The sequence below is a fragment of the Pristiophorus japonicus genome, chromosome 5 (assembly GCF_044704955.1).
Source record: "Pristiophorus japonicus isolate sPriJap1 chromosome 5, sPriJap1.hap1, whole genome shotgun sequence".
NCBI lineage: Eukaryota > Metazoa > Chordata > Chondrichthyes > Pristiophoridae > Pristiophorus > Pristiophorus japonicus.
In genome coordinates, this window is record NC_091981.1 from 39,508,419 (window position 1) to 39,525,324 (window position 16,906).

Here is a 16,906-nt window from a genome sequence, read left to right on the forward strand (position 1 = left end):
GGAGGTAAGAGTGGAAATTGCGGAGGTACTGGCCATAATCTTCCAATCCTCCTTAGATACGGAACTGGTGCCAGAGGATTGGAGAATTGCAAATGTTACACCCTTGATCAAAAAAGGGTGTAAGGATAAACGCAGCAACTACAGACCAGTCAGTTTAACCTCAGTAATGGGGAAATGTTTCGAAACAATAATCCGGGGCAAAATTAAAAGTCACTTGGACAAGTGAGAATTAATTAAGGAAAGCCAGCATGGATTTGTCAAAGGCAAATCGTGTTTAACTAACTTGATTGAGTTTTTTGATGAGGTAACAAAGAGAGTTGATGAGGGCAATGCAGTTGATGTGGTATATATGGACTTCCAAATGGCATTCGAAAAAGTGCCACATAATAACTTGCCAGCAAAGTTGAAGCCCATGAAATAACAGGAACAGTGGCAGCATGGATACGAAATTGACTAAATGACAAGAACAGAGAGTAGTGGTGAATGGTTGCTTTTTGGACTGGAGGAAGGTATACAGTGGTGTTCCCCAGGGGTCAGTAAGAGGACCATTGCTTTTCTTGATACATATTAATGACTTGAACTTGGGTGTACAGAGCATCATTTCAAAATTTGCAGATGACACAAACTTGAAAGTATAGTGAACAGTGAGGAGGATAGGGATAGACTTCAAGAGGACATAGACAGGCTGGTGGAATAGGTAGACATGTGGCAGATGACATTTAATGCAGAAAAGTGCAAAGTGATTCAATTTTGTAGGAGAGGCAATATAAACTAAAGGATACAATTCTAATGGTGGTGCATGAACAGAAAGATCTGGGGGTATATGTGCACAAATTGTTGAAGGTGGCAATGGCAGGTTGGGAAAGCAGTTAAAAAAGCGTACTGGATCCGAGGCTTCATAAACCGAGGCATGGTGTACAAAAGCAAATAAGTTATGATAAACCTTTATGAAACACTGGTTCAGCCTTAACTGGTGTATTGTGTCCAATTCTGGGCATCACACTTTAGGAAGGATGTGAAGGCCTTAGAGAGGGTGCAGAAAAGATTTACAAGAATGGATCCAGGGATGAGGGACTTCAGTTATGTGGATAGACTGGAGAAGCAGAGAAAATTGAGAGAAAATTTGATAGAGGTGTTCAAAATCATGAGATGTCTCGACAGAGTAGATAGAGAGAAACTGTTCACATTGGCAGAAGGGTCGAGAACCAGAGGACACAGATTTAAGATGATTGGCAGAAGAACCAAAGGCGACATGAGGAAAACTTTTTTTTATGCAGTGAGTGGTTAGGATCTGGAATGTACTGCCTGAAAGGTTGGTGGAGGCAGGCTTTCAAAATAGAATTGGATAAGTACCTGAAGGCAAAGAAATTGCAAGGCTAAGGGGGAAGGGCAGGGAGTGGGACTTGCAGAGAGACAGCATGGGCTCTGGCACTTTCTCATCTTTTGAGCATCTCACCCTATTCCACTCTTCTCACCTCTCATTTAAAATTCTCTTTCTCTACCGCCCACCCAAGTACCATAAAAATGTTATTAGCGATATTTCATCACAACTTCCCCCCCCCCCGCCTCCCCCCCCATGCTGCCCCCGCCCCCCACCGCACTGAACGACTTCTCACCCTCGATGATTTCAACCTCCATCTCAATTCATCATGCTCACTCTCCTCTGAGTTCACTACCTTCCTATCCTCCATTAATCTCTCCCACCGTGTAAACAGTCCAACCCAACACGCACCAAGTCCTACTCACCCATCACCCCTGTGCTTGCTGACCTACATTGGCTTCTGGTTAAGCAACGCCTCTATTTCAAAAGTCTCATCCTTATTTTCAAATCCCTCCATCCCTCACCTCTCCTTATCTCTGTAATCTCCTGCAGCCCCACAACCCCCTCCTGAGATGTCTGCGCTCCTCTAATTCTGCCCTCCTGAGCATCCCTGATTGGAATCACTCAACCATTCATGGCTGTGTCTTCTGTTGCCTAGGCCCCAAACTCTGGAACTTCCTGCCTAAACCTCTCCACCTCTCTACTTCTCTCTCCTCCTTTAAGACGCTCCTTAAAACATATCTCTTTAACCAAGCTTTTGGTCAGCTGCACTAATTTCTACTTATGCGGCTCAGTGTCAAATGTTTATCGCATAATACTCCTGTGAAGCGCCTTGGGACATTTCACTATATTAAATGCGCTATATTAATACAAGTTGTTGTTGTTGTTATGAATTAAAACAGAAAATGTTGGAAATATGCAGCAGGTCCATCAGCATCTGAAGAAAGAAAAGACAGCTTAACAAAAGCGAATCTATATCAAAGATAAGGTGAGATGTCCAATATTCATTGCTGTGCGCCAGTGCATACTTAGAATAATTTTAAAACATTCTTGGTATATGGGTAGTCCTAACAAGGCCAACATTTACTGCCCATCCCTAGTTGCCCTTGAGAAGGTGGTAGCAATCCCCCTTCTTGAACTGTGATGGTGCTTCCACAGCGCTGTTAAGGAGGAAGTTCCAGGATTTTGACCCAGTGACGATGAAGGAACGGCAATATATATCCAAATCAGGATGGTGCGTGACTTGGAGAGGAATTTGGAGGTAATGGTCTACCCATGCACCTGCTGCCCGTGACTGTCTAGGTGGTAGAGGTCATGGGTTTGGGAGGTGCTGTCAAAGAAGCCTTGGCAAGTTGCTGATGTGCATCCAATAGATAGTACACACTGCAGCCACGGTGTGCCAGTGGTGGGGAGAGTGAATGTTTAAGGTGGTGGATAGGCTGCCGATCAAGCGGGCTGCTTTGTCTTGGATGGTGTCGAGCTTCGTGAATGTTGTTGAAATTTGCCTAGCTATGTCCTGTCCACAAAAAACAGGACAAATCCAACCCAGCCAATTACTGTCTTATCAGCCTATTCTCAATCATCCACAAAGTGATGGAAGACCTCGTCAACAATGCTAATAAGTGGCACTTACTCACCAATTAGCTGCTGACTGATCCTCAGTTTGGGTTCCACCAGGACAAAAGAACTGAATTTCCAACATTTTCTGTTTTAATTCATAACAACTTCTTGCACCCGTCCAGACAACTGGAGAGTGTTCTATCACATTACTGACTTGTGCCTTATAGATGGTGGAGAGGCTTTGGGGAGCCAGGAGGTGAATCAGTCACCATAGAATATTTAGCATCTGACCTGTTCTAGCAACCTCAGCATTTATGTGATTGAAATGCATATGGATTTCTGGTCAATGGTGACCCCCAGGATGTTGATGGTGGGTGATTCAATGGTTGTAATGTCATTGAATGTCATGGGGAGGTGGTTAGACTATCTCTTGTTGGAGATGGTCATTGCCTGGCACTTGTGTGATGTGAATGTTACTTGCCATTTATCAGCCCAAACCTGGTTGTTGTCCAGGTCTTGCTGCATGTGAGCATGGACTGCTTCATCATCTGAGGAATTGCGACTGGAGCTGAATATTGTGCGAACATCCCATTTCTAACCATATGATGCAGAAAGGTCATTGATGAAGCAGCTGAAGATGTTTAGGCCTGGGCATTGCCCCGAGGAACTCCTGCACCAATGTCCTGGGACTGAGATGATTGGCCTCCAACAACCACAATTATCTTTCTTTGTGCTAGGTATGACTCCAGCTACTTGAGTTTCCCCCTGATCCCCCATTTACCTCAGTTTTACTGGGGCTCTTTGGGTGCCATATTTGGTTGAATGCTGCCTTGGTGTCAAGGGCTGTCACTCTCACTTCATCTCGGGAATTCAGCTCTTTTGTCCTGGTGGAACCCAAACTGAGGATCAGTCAGCAGCTAATTGGTGAGTAAGTGCCACTTATTAGCATTGTTGACAAGGTCTTCCATCACTTTGCTGATGATTGAGAATAGGCTGATAGGACGGTAATTGGCTGGGTTGGATTTGTCCTGTTTTTTATAGACAGGACATAACTAGACAAATTTCCACATTGTCAGGTAGAGGCCATTGTTGTAGCTGTTCTGGAACAGCTTGCTAGAGGCATAGCTAGTTCTGGAGCACAGGTCTTTCGCAATTCAGCCGGGATGTTGTTGGGATCCGTAACATTTGCTGTGCCCAGTGCGCTCAGCCATTTCTTGATATCGAATTGGCTGAAGACTGGCATCCGCGGTGGTGTGGATCTCAGCAGGAGACAGAGAAAGATCATCCACTCGGCACATCTGGTTGAAGATGGTTTCCTGTACCTGAAACGTTATCCCGTCTTTTCTCTTTACAGATGGCAACAAATTCACTGTGTATTACTAGCACTTGGATTTTTTTCCTGTCATATCCACCAAAACAAAACATTTTTGCATATAGCAATGGATACACATTTCTTGGTCACGATAACTGTTTAAAGATAGCGGGATAAATGTAATTGGTGTGAACAATAGATGAGCAACATGTTCTTACCTTGAAGCCTCTGTCACTTGGACATCCATCATCTGTGTATCATTATATCCAGGTGGGCCTCTCTCACCCTAAATTGAACATTATTTTACAAGAACATGATATTAAACCAGTGTTGCTTAAGTTTCAGTGATTGTATTATTCTAAAATATGTCAAATTTAAAAAAAAAAATGTCTTTTCCATTCTCTTTTTTTTCTCTCAATTCAATTTTTCTTTCCCACTTTATTTCACTTTCTGTACCTGTGTAAGGGGGTGGTCTTGGGGTCAGGTTCACCTCTGACCAACTTGAGCGGTTCAAATCGCTCCCATTCCCTTGGGTTCTAGACTCTGTGTTTATTTGAGGGATGTGACAAAGTGCCAAGGACAACTGGTTTGGTGCAAAAGAACTTTGTATTTTCTTGTCTGTAATAAAATCAATGTCAAACTTAGAATCACTCTAATAAAGAACAACACATTACACATTCAAAGTGGGTTACCTCCCAATACCTAATTCTAGCTAGGTTAGACTCCAGGGCAGGCAGGGACTATGCTTACCAATCCTTTCTGGTCAGTTAGCGACAGTTCGCGATTTCGGGGTTCGTTGAATTCTGTAGATTCTGCTTGCCGTACCCCGAATGTCGGAGAAGACTTCTTGCTGCGCAATCTTCAGTTCGGTTGAGTCCGCTGATGCGGTAAGGCGCGTTTTGGATCGATGGGGTAAGTACCCGTTTTTCTTCATTAGAAATAGGTTCAAAGTCTCCTTAATGTTTTCACCTGTTGGTAGTCAGGCCTTGGATTGTAGAGTGGAAACTTTTGATTCTTCAGTTTCTTCCTGTTGGAGTTTTGTTTCGAGTTTGGTCGATCGCGGTGGTTTTTCGTTAGTACCACGTTGGCTGTGGTCGGTTGTTGCCGTGATGGTGATGTTCTTCCTTCCCTCAGGACTTCAGGACTTTGAGGCTGGAGAAGTTAGTTTACAACTGTCGCATTGGTTTCTTTCCTTGTCTTGATGACACAAGCATAGTATGGTACTAGGCATAGTGTGGCAAAGTATGTCATACCCTCTGTTGAAACAGGGGGCCAGTTATATGGTTTGAGTTGTTCTAATCTTGGCGCCAAATCAGTTCAGAATTTTTTTAAAAAGCATTTTTTTTCATTTTGGGTATCCCCTTAAACAGTGGAAACAGCCCCTGCACCTACTGCCACCAGCTGTAAAATGTGCGTATGTAATTGCTGGGCAGTTGGTGGACAAATAGCCCAACTTTGCGCTAGCAATTAGGCTTTCGGTGGCGGAGCGGATGGCCTGTCAACACATACGTTGACAGACAGCAAGTTCAGGATTTAAAACATGCGCAAGCACATGCGGAAGTTCCGAACTTGCGATGGCTTTCAAGGGCAATATTACGGCATACTCTGAGAGTACACCGTCGTAACTACCTCAAAATCTGCGCCAAAATATAAATATACATATGCATCATGCATGCACACAACGTTTGTATATCAGATGAATTTTATGTTCATTGAAGAATACCAACGTTGTTAACAAATGGAAGGGGGAAGACTTCGAGGCCTCTCGCCTATACCCTTAATATGACAGGCTATGCCTTACCACTCCTTTTTCGCCGACGGTGTGGCCAACACTATATTCCCAAGAGCCTACTGTTGGGCAATCAGAGTGCCCACCTGAATCAGGTGGTAGGCCCTTTTAATATGCAAACTGGAGTCCATAAAAGTGTTGCCACTTTATAAATCATTGGTGCAACAGCACTTAGAATGCTGTGTACAGTTCTGCTGTACACAACAGAAATTGCAGCTATTGGGAGGATACAGAAGAGGGCAACCAGGATGATTGAGGGGCTGGAGGAATTGAATAATAACGGGTTTCACTTTGTCCCGAACAGTTGAACCAAAGAATACGGCCTGCACTTAAAGGGGGATAAATTTATAAATAATCAGCAGAAGCAATGGCCCAATATCAACTCAGAGACAAGTTGGGAGGAGGGGTCCAATATCACGTGGGAAACCCGGAAGAAAGTTCAGCGTATTTGTCACTGGTTTTTTAACTCAGCCAGCTCCTTAACATTTTACTTCTAGGTTTGACGTTCAATGCGTGGCAGCGGGCATGAGGAAGCCACGCATGAGGCGATCACAACTCCAGTATTTAAAGGGCCACTTCAAAGATGGAATTTGGAGACGCTGGAGTTGGAAACTAGAGAATACAAGGTGTGACAATGCATTCTAGAGGGGCAAAGGCTACACCGCTTGATGTGCGGTTGAATGATGTCTCGCTTGATGTGCTGTTGGGGGTCAGTGAGGAACTGGGGAGAGATACTCTTCCCCAGCAATGGGAGGAAGAAACCTGCTGCTGATACTGAGAAGCCGTGGTGGCCGAGGAGGTCAGTACTGTGACTCCGCACTGTCCTCACCGCACAGCACCCCCCCCCCCCCCCCCCAAGTCATCAAGATCCACGGCGCAGGCCTGGACAACGTAGACCATTTCCCATACTTCGTGAGCCTCTTATCAACAATAGCAGACATTGACGACGAGATTCAACACCGCCTCCAGTGCACCAATGCAGCCTTCGGCCACCTGAGGAAAAGAGTGTTTGAAGACCAGGCCCTCAAATCCACCACCAAGCTCATGGTCTACAGGGCTGTAGTAATACCCACCCTCCTGTATGGTTCAGAGACATGGACCATGTACAGTAGACACCTCAAGTCGCTGGAGAAATACCATCAACAATGTCTCCGCAAGATCCTACAAATCCCCTGGGAGGACAGACGTACTAACATTAACATCCTCGACCAGGCCAACATCCCCAGTGTTACATTTAGAATAACTCCACAAGACTGTATATTGTAAGCTCAAACTGTTGTGACCTTAGTCTCTTTAATGTAACTCCAGAGTGAGGAAGCAGCATGGTAGACTGCCGTTTATACCTGCTTGCCCAGGGTGTGTAGGTGACCCTTGGATCTCCCACAACTGCGCCCCCTGGTGGCAAGTCTTACACATTGTTAATGTTTACATACATAACATCATTCCTCCCCAAAGTCTTATGTACGTTATTTACAAGTTGAGGCGATCTGGCACTCTGCATTCCCAGGTTGATCGCCTGAATTGAAGTCCTGGCATGGGTGAATCGGTCAGATCATTGCTGCACTGCGGTGTGGTTGGTCTGATCGGACTGTCGGGTATGGTGGGTTCATCCTCGTGGTTGACCGCGAGGTCGATTGCTGGTTGGGTGTGTGTGGGTGGATCAATGATGGTAATGTCCTCTTCAAACTGTTCTTGGTTGAAGGTGAACTGCAGTTTGGACTGATCCAAGTGCTTTCTGCACGTTTGTCCATTCAAAAGTTTGACAACAAACACTCTATTCCCCTCCTTGGCTAACACAGTGCCAGCAACCCAGTTGGGACCATGATCATAATTAAGAACAAATATAGGGTCGTTAACCTCAATGTCACGTGATACAGCCGCGCGATCGTGGTACATGTTATGCCGGTGACGCCGGGTTTCTACATGATCGTTGAGATCCAGGTGGACTAAGGAGAGCCAGGTTTTGAGTGCTCTCTTCATTAGCAATTCTGCAGGGGGAACCCCGGTAAGCGAGTGGGGTCGCATTCAGTAGCTGAGCAGAATCCGAGATAACCGGGTCTGCAGGGAACCGTCCGTCACACGTTTCAAGCTCTGCTTGATGGTTTGGACTGCCTGTTCCGCTTGACCATTGGACGCGGGCTTAAACGGCACAGACCTGACATGCTTGAAGCCAGTGTGGGTCATGAACTCGTTGAATTCCAAGCTGGTGAATTATGATCCATTGTCATTAACAAGGACATCGGGCAAACCATGGGTGGCGAACATGGCCCGGAGGCCTTCAATGGTGGCAGTGGATGTACATGACGACATTATTATACACTCAATCCATTTAGAGTAAGCTTCCACTGCTACTAGGAACATCTTTCCAGCGAAATCTACGTGGACCCTTGACCATGGTTTGGAGGGCCATGACCACAGGCTTAGTGGGGCCTCCCTTGGTGCGTTGCTCAACTGTGAGCAAGTGTTCCATTGGTGTATGCGTGACTCCAATTCCGAGTCAATGCCGGGCCACCAGATGTGTGACCTGGCGATAACCTTCATCATGACCATGCCTGGGTGGGTACTGTTTCCCTCTCTTGTTAGGTGTGCAGGGAATTCTTTCTTCATGCCATAAGAATTTGCAACTAGAAAGTACTGCAACTGGGGATTTTTGTAATTTTTCAAAAATATTCTCCCAAAGATGCTCATTCAGGCTGGGTTATAGTGCCATGGACAGGAATCACCTTCTGATAACTTGCCCAAGTGGCTATCCTTCCTGTGTGAGCCTAAATTAGGGGTGTCCAAACTTTTTTGCATTGGTGACCCACTTCGTTGCATGCCATGAACCCAATGTTACATATCTTATGGTTTGGGAATGGTAATACTCTACTTGGCACAAGACCACTAACTTTGCGTGCACGAATGCTCATGTATATTCAGGATGATGCTGGAATATTCAAAGTTTATTAAGTTCACACTTAACTTTTAGAATTTTAACCTGGATTATGTATGTAAAGTGTGCTTTAAAATGAATAGAAAAGAGCGCTGAGATATCCCATTGATTGTCATTTATGATATGTTTGTATCCCATTGCTCTTCAACAAAAATCATTTCTATACAATCTGCTTTTACAAATAATTACTCACCAGGTTTAGTTTGATTACATAGCAACTGAGAAATTATTCTGGATAAATCTTTCAAATTGTGAAAATCCAATGCATAGTAGTATTTCTCTTCTGATCCTGTAATCGCCACAAGTTCTTGTTTATTGGCACCAGCTACACCAATGGCATAGACTTCAACACCATCATTCCTGAAGGCTTGAGCTATGCCTGGTATGTCTTTTGAATCTGTAACTTGTCCATTAATAATAAGAATAATGAAGCCTTGGTTTTGCTTTGACCACTTTTTTCTGCAGCTAGAAGTTCCTTTGCGTGTTTCAGAGCCTTTGCTGTGTTTCGCGATCCACGTGTATCTTTCTGTAGTCCCAAAACTGCATCTCTTATTTCAGCTTAGCTTGTGAATTTATCAAGCTGGAATATGGTCCGTGGGTTGGTTCCATACACAATGGCTCCAAATCGAACATTATCCCTGTCAACTACAGAACGATTCACCATCTCCATCAGAAAATGCTTCATGCTGTCAAACTGAGGTGTGGTTATGCTGTCTGACCCATCCAATACCAATACAACGTCTGAAACTTCTATTCTCTTGCACATTGTTTATTGCTGACCTTATTTAAACAATCAGGCAATGGCAAGTAGAAACAGAAATAAAAAAATAGGGAAAATGCTGAAAATCTGAAATAAAAGCAGACAATGACAAAATGCACAGTACATTTTTCAACATCTGTAAACAGAAAGACAGGTTAGTGCTTTCGGTGAAAACTTTCCATCTATTAGTTTCAATGGATGGTAAACTGCAGACAGCTCATCCGTGATTTACTAATATTCAACGCGAGTAGGCAAGGCTCGCACAGCCAACGCATGTTTGAAAAGTTCCTCCCACTGTGGAATCATTTTGCTAGTTTTCGAAGTAATTTGGAAACTTTTTACTTACCTTCTAATGGACTGCACATTTCCAATGAAATCAATTTTTGTAAGTTTGTCAAGTTTTCAAATGTTTCCACCTTAAAAGTGAATCAGGCAATTCTGTAATTTCCACAATCTAATTATGATCAGCATCTTTGATACCAATGGCAATAATCGTAACTTTTTTTTAATCCCTTATGGCTTTGACTGGTTCATACATATCATCATTTGACAATCCATCTGTAATCACGATAAGGTATTGATGTTCATTAGGACGACCCCCCCTTTGAGCTATCAAAGTAGTCTATTGTAAACGTCAATGCACGGCCCGTCTTTGTATTACTGATCATAAGAACATAAGAATATAAGAAATAGGAACAGGAGTAGGCCATATGGCCCCTCGAGTCTGCTCCGCCATTCAATAAGATCATGGCTGATCTGATCATGGACTCAGCTCCACTTCCCTGCCCACTCCCCATAACCCCTTATCCCTTTATCGATTAAGAAACTGTCTATTTCTGTCTTAAATTTATTCAATGTCCAAGCTTCCACAGCTCTCTGAGGCAGCGAATTCCACAGATTCACAAGCCTCTGAGAGAAGAAATTTCTCCTCATCTCTGCTTTAAATGGATGGCCCCTTATTCTAAGATCGTGCCCTCTAGTTCGCGTCTCCCCCATCAGTGGAAACATCCTCTCTGCATCCACCTTGTCAAGCCCCCTCATAATCTTATATGTTTTGATAAGATCACCCTCTCATTCTTCTGAATTCCAATGAGTAGAGGCCCAACCTACTCAACCTTTCCTCATGTCAACCCCCTTATCCCTGGAATTAACCTAATGAACCTTCTCTGAACTGCCTCCAAAGCAAGTATATCCTTTCGTAAATATGGAAACCAAAAATGCACACAGTGTCCCAGGTGTGGCCTCACCAATAGCTGTAGTAAGACTTCCCTGCTTTTATACTCCATCCCCTTTGCAATAAAGGCCAAGATGCCCTTGGCCTTCCTGATCACTTGCTGTACCTGCATAATGTTTCATGCACAAGTACCCCCAGGTCCCGCTGTACTGCGACACTTTGCAATCTTTCTCCATTTAAGTAATAACTTGGGTGTCATCTGGCCAATAGCATCAACAGCATCCAGTAGTTCCATTTTGTCAGTATATTGACCAAGCTTGAATTCCAATCTAGGGTCTTCACTGTACTGTATCACACCAGATTGGATTCTGTTTTCACCAACCTCAGTTTTATTGATTAAGTCTTTCATAAATGTTTTCATATGCTTAAAACTGAGTTCATGTATGGTACTTGATCCATCAATTAGGAAAATTATGTCTGCCACTTCCAGTTTACTGCAGGCTATAGGAAAACAAAAGAATGTTTGCTACCAAAGTTTCCTTTTGTTACGAAATTGTCAAATTGTTTAGAATCATGCCACCTTCAAAGGTTTGTGTACATACACCCCCAGGTCTCTCTGTCCTTGCAATCCCTTTAAAATTGTACCATTCAGTTTGTATTGCCTCGCTTCATTTTTCTGACCAAAATGAATCATTTCACACTTCTCTGCATTAAATTTAATTTGCCATGTCTGCCCATTTCACCAGTCTGTCTATGTCCTCTAGAAATCTGTAACCACCCTCCTCACAGTTTTCTAGATTTCTGAGTTTCATAACATCTGCAAACTTTGAAATGATTCCCTGTATACCCAAGTCCAGGTCACTAATATGTATCAAAAAATGCATTGGTCTTGATACCAACCCTTGGGGGACACCAATGTGTGCTTCCCTCAGCCACTTTTGTATCCACTGCCCCTTTAATCCCATGAGCTGCAATTTTGTAAAAAGTCTATTATATTGTACTTTATCAAACATCTTTTGAAAGTCCATATACCCTGTACACAACATTAAGTGCACTACCCACATTAACATTCTCTGTTACTTCACCAAAAAACTCAATCAAGTTACCGTCAAACATGATTTCCCTTTAATATATCTCTGCTTGCTTTCATTTATTATCCTATATTTTTCTACATGCCAAATAATTTTGTCCCTGATTATTGGGCTGGATTTTAATTCGCCGACGCGGAGGGAAGTGCCCGATAGCGCATGGGAAACTCGGAAGTGCAGCACTTCTGTCAGTAGCTTTTTAAAGCAGCCACCTCATTAACATTTTACTTCCGTCTTTCCCATCTGATTAGCATCAGTAGGCATGATGACGATTTCAACTCCAGTATTTAAAAGGACAGTCCGAATATGCAAGTTGAAGGAGTTTGGAGTTGTAATAGAGCTACAAAGAGCTATTGCAATGGAATCGAGACAGGCAAAGGCTTCAGCGATGTCTTCCTGGATGTGCTGCTGGGCGGCTGTAAGGAGCCAGAGGGAGATACTCTTCCCTAGTGCTTAGAGGAGGAAGCCTGCTGCAGACACAAAGAAGATCTGGTTGGTGCCACACTCCCGGATCCAATGCAGAAAGGGCAATATATCTGGTATCGTCCCGTTTGGGGGCGGTAACACTCGTGAGGCGAGAGACTTTGCGCCAGGCGCAGAAGTCTCAACTCTCGTGAGAAATTAGGGTCACCACCCCCGAAAGGAAGTGGAGCGCGAAATGAAGCACTCCACTTCCTTTCTGGGGCGGAAGCAGGGCGGAAGCCTTGGGAGCGGGGTGCTGGCTCAACAATGCTACGCACTAGGACGCGTAACGCTGCCATGTAGGAGGAGCTCTTCTCTGAATTAAAGGGAAGGGTCCAAGCTGCATACTCTGCAGGAAGAAAAGGGTCCTACCTAGACCAGCGAGGAGCGGGGGTGCCGCACCAACTGCCCGGCACTCAAGTGTCCCCGTGTCCAAAGTAGCAAGGGGCCGCACAATAAAACCGACCATTTTTTTTCCGAACATCAGCCCACCTCCCCTTGAACTTTCGCCCACGAGTGCCTGGCCGCGCGGTACGCCCGGATCACCCGTCGCAGCTTCAGGGGGCTATACGCAATTTAGGGTCTGGGATGCTAAAGGGGTGCTGCACATGGCGATGTTACCACTGTCGCTAAATACCCGCCGAATTTAGCGGGAGTCGTTAACGGCGCCGTGCCAGGTCGCAAACTCATTTTCGCCCAGTTAGCACAATTACCCGAATTTCTCCCCCAAAGTGTTTTAATGACTTAAGCAGGGAAGGAAAGATGAGAGCAGTGACACATTGCTCTGCATCCTGCAAGGAGGATGCTAGGAGACTGCAGGGGAACTTGGACAGGTTAGGTGAATGGGCAAATGCATGGCAGATGCAGTATAATATGGATAAGTGTGACGTTATCCACTTTGGTGGCAAAAACAGGAAGGCAGATTATTATCTGGATGGTGACAGATTATGAAAAGGGGAGGTGCAACAAGACCTGGGTGTCATGGTACATCAGTCATTGAAGGTAGGCATACAAGTACAGCAGGCAGTAAAGAAAACAAATGGCTTACTGGCCTTCATAGTGAGAGGATTTGAATATAGGAGTAGGGAGGTCTTACTGCAGCTGTACAGGGCCTTGATGAGACCACACCTTGAATATTGTGTGCAGTTTTGGTCTCCTAATCTGAGGAAGAACATTCTTGCTATTGAGGGAGTGCAGCGAAGGTTCACCAGACTGATTCCCGGGATGGCAGGACTGACATAAGAAGAAAGACTGGATCGACTTGGCTTATATTCATAGAAACATAGAAAATATGTGCAGGAGTAGGCCATTCGGCCTTTCGAGCCTGCACCACCATTCAATAATAACATGGCAGATCTTTCACCTCAGTACGCCTTTCCTGCTTACTCTCCATACACCTGGATCCCTTTAGCCATAAGGGCCACATCTAACTCCCTCTTGAATATATCCAATGAACTGGCCTCAACAACTCTCTGCGCTAGTGAATTCCACAGGTTAACAACTCTCTGAGTAAAGAAATTTCTCCTCATCTCAGTCATAAATGGCTTACCCCTAATCCTTCGACTGTGTCCCCTGGTTCTGGACTTCCCCAACATTGGGAACATTCTTCCCGCATCTAACCTATCCAGTCCCGTCAGAATTTTATATGTTTCTATGAGATCCCCTCTCATCTTTCTAAACTCCAGTGAATAAAGGCCCAGTCGATCCAGTCTCTCCTCATATGTTAGACCTGTCATCCCGGGAATCAGTCTGTTGAACCTTCGTTGCACTCCCTCAATAGCAAGAACGTCCTTCCTCAGATTAGGAGACCAAAACTGAACACAATATTCCAGGTGAGGTCTCACCAAGGCCCTGTACAACTGCAGTAAGACCTCCCTGCTCCTATACTCAAAACCCCTAGCTATGAAGGCCAACATACCATGCTTTTCATCGCCTGCTGTACCTGCATGCAAACTTTCAATGACTGATGTACCATGACACATAGGTCTCTATGCACCTCCCCTTTTCCTAATCTGCCGCCATTCAGATAATATTCTGCCTTCGTGTTTTTGCCCCCAAAGTGGATAACCTCATATTTATCCACATTATACTGCAACTGCCATGCATTTGCCCACTCACCTAACCTGTCCAAGTCACCCAGCAGCCTCTTAGCATCCTCCTCGCAGCTCACAACGCCACCCAGTTTAGTGTCATCTGCAAACTTGGAGATATTACACTTAATTCCTTCATCTAAATCATTCATGTATATTGTAAATAGCCGGGGTCCCAGCACTGAGCCCTGCGGCACCTCACTAGTCACTGCCTGCCATTCTGAAAAGGACCCATTTATCCAGACTGTCTGCTTCCTGTCTGCCAACCAATTCTCTATCCATGTCAGTACATTACCCCCAATACCATGTGCTTTAACTTTGCACACCAATCTCTTGTGTGGGACCTTGTCAAAAGCCTTTTGAAAGTCCAAATACACCACATCCACTGGTTCTCCCTTGTCCACTCTACTAGTTACATCCTCAAAAAATTCCAGAAGATTTGTCAAGCATGATTTCCCTTTCATAAATCCTTGTTGATTTGGACCAATCCTGTCACTGCTTTCCAAATGCGCTGTTATTTCATCTTTAATAATTGATTCCAACATTTTCCCCACTACTGATGTCAGGCTAACTGGTCTATAATAACCGTTTTCTCTCTCCCTCCTTTTTTAAAAAGTGCTGTTACATTAGTTACCCTCCAGTCCATAGGAACTGATCCAGAGTCGATAGACTGTTGGAAAATGATCACCAATGCCTCCACTATTTCTAGGGCCACTTCCTTAAGTACTCTGGGATGCAGACTATCAGGCCCCAGGGATTTATCGGCCTTCAATCCCATCAATATCCCTAACACAATTTCCCGCCTAATAAGGATATCCTTCAGTTCCTCCTTCTCACTAGACCCTCGGTCCCCTAGTACTTCCGAAAGGTTATTTGTGTCTTCCTTCATGAAGACAGAACCAAAGTATTTGTTCAACTGGTCTGTCATTTCTTTGTTCCCCATTATAAATTCATCTGAATCTGACTGCAAGAGACCTACGTTTGTCTTCACTAATCTTTTTCTCTTCACATATCTATAGAAGCATTTGCAGTCAGTTTTTATGTTCCTGGCAAGTTTCCTCTCATACTCTAATTTCCCCCTCGTAATTAAACCCTTTGTCCTCCTCAGTTGAATTCTAAATTCCTCCCAGTCCTCAGGTTTGCTGCTTTTTCTGGCCAATTTATATGCCTCTTCCTTGGATTTAACACTATCCTTCATTTCCCTTGTTAGCCACGGTTGAGCCACCTTCCCCAGACAGGGATGCACAATTGTTGAAGTTCATCCAGGTGATCTTTAAATGTTTGCCATTGCCTATCCACCGTCAACCCTCTAAGTATCATTTGTCAGTCTAATCTAGCCAATTCACGTCTCATACCATCGAAGTTTCCTTTCCTTAAGTTCAGGACCCGAGTCTCTGAATTAACTGTGTCACTCTCCATCTTAATAAGGAATTCTACCATATTATGGTCACTCTTCCCCAAGGGGCCTCAAGATTGCTAATTAGTCCTTTATCATCACACATCACCCAGTCTAGGATGGCCAGCCCGCTAGTTGGTTCCTCAACATGTTGGTCCAGAAAACCATCCCTAATACACTCAAGGAAATCCTCCTCCATCTTATTGCTACCAGTTTGGTTAGCCCAATCTATATGTAGATTAAAGTCACCCATGATAACTGCCGTACCTTTATTGCACTCATCCCTAATTTCTTGTTTAATGCTGACCCAACCTCACTACTACTGTTTCATGGTCTGTACACAACTCCCACTAGCGTTTTCTGCCCTTTGGTATTCCGCAGCTCCACCCATACCGATTCCACATCATCCAACCTAATGTCCTTCCTTACTATTGTGTTAATTTCCTCTTTAACCAGCAACGCCACCCCACCTCTTTTTCCTTTCTGTCTATCTTTCCTGAATGTTGAATAACCCTGGATGTTGAGTTCCCAGCCTTGGTCACCCTGGAGTTTAGAAGAATAACAGGGGATCACATAGAAGCATATAAAATTCTGACGGGATTGGACCGGTTCGATGCAGGAAGAATGTTCCCGATGTTGGGGAAGTCCAGAACCAGGGGTCACAGTCTAAGGCTAAAGGTTAAGCCATTTAGGACCGAGATGAGGAGAAACTTCTTCACTCAGAGAATTGTTAACCTGTGCAATTCTCTACCACAGAAAGTTGTTGAGGCCAGTTTGTTAGATATATTCAAAAGGGAGTTAGATGTGGCCCTTACGGCTAAAGGGATCAAGGGGTATGAAGAAAAAGCAGGAATGGGGTACTGAAGTTGCATGATCAGCCATGATCATATTGAATGGTAGTGCAGGCTCAAAGGGCCGAATGGCCTACTCCTGCACCTACTTTCTATGTTTCTATGTGTGCATCACCCTAACCCCTCACTCTGCCATCTCAAGCCTACTCCAGCCCATCATTCCTCACATCA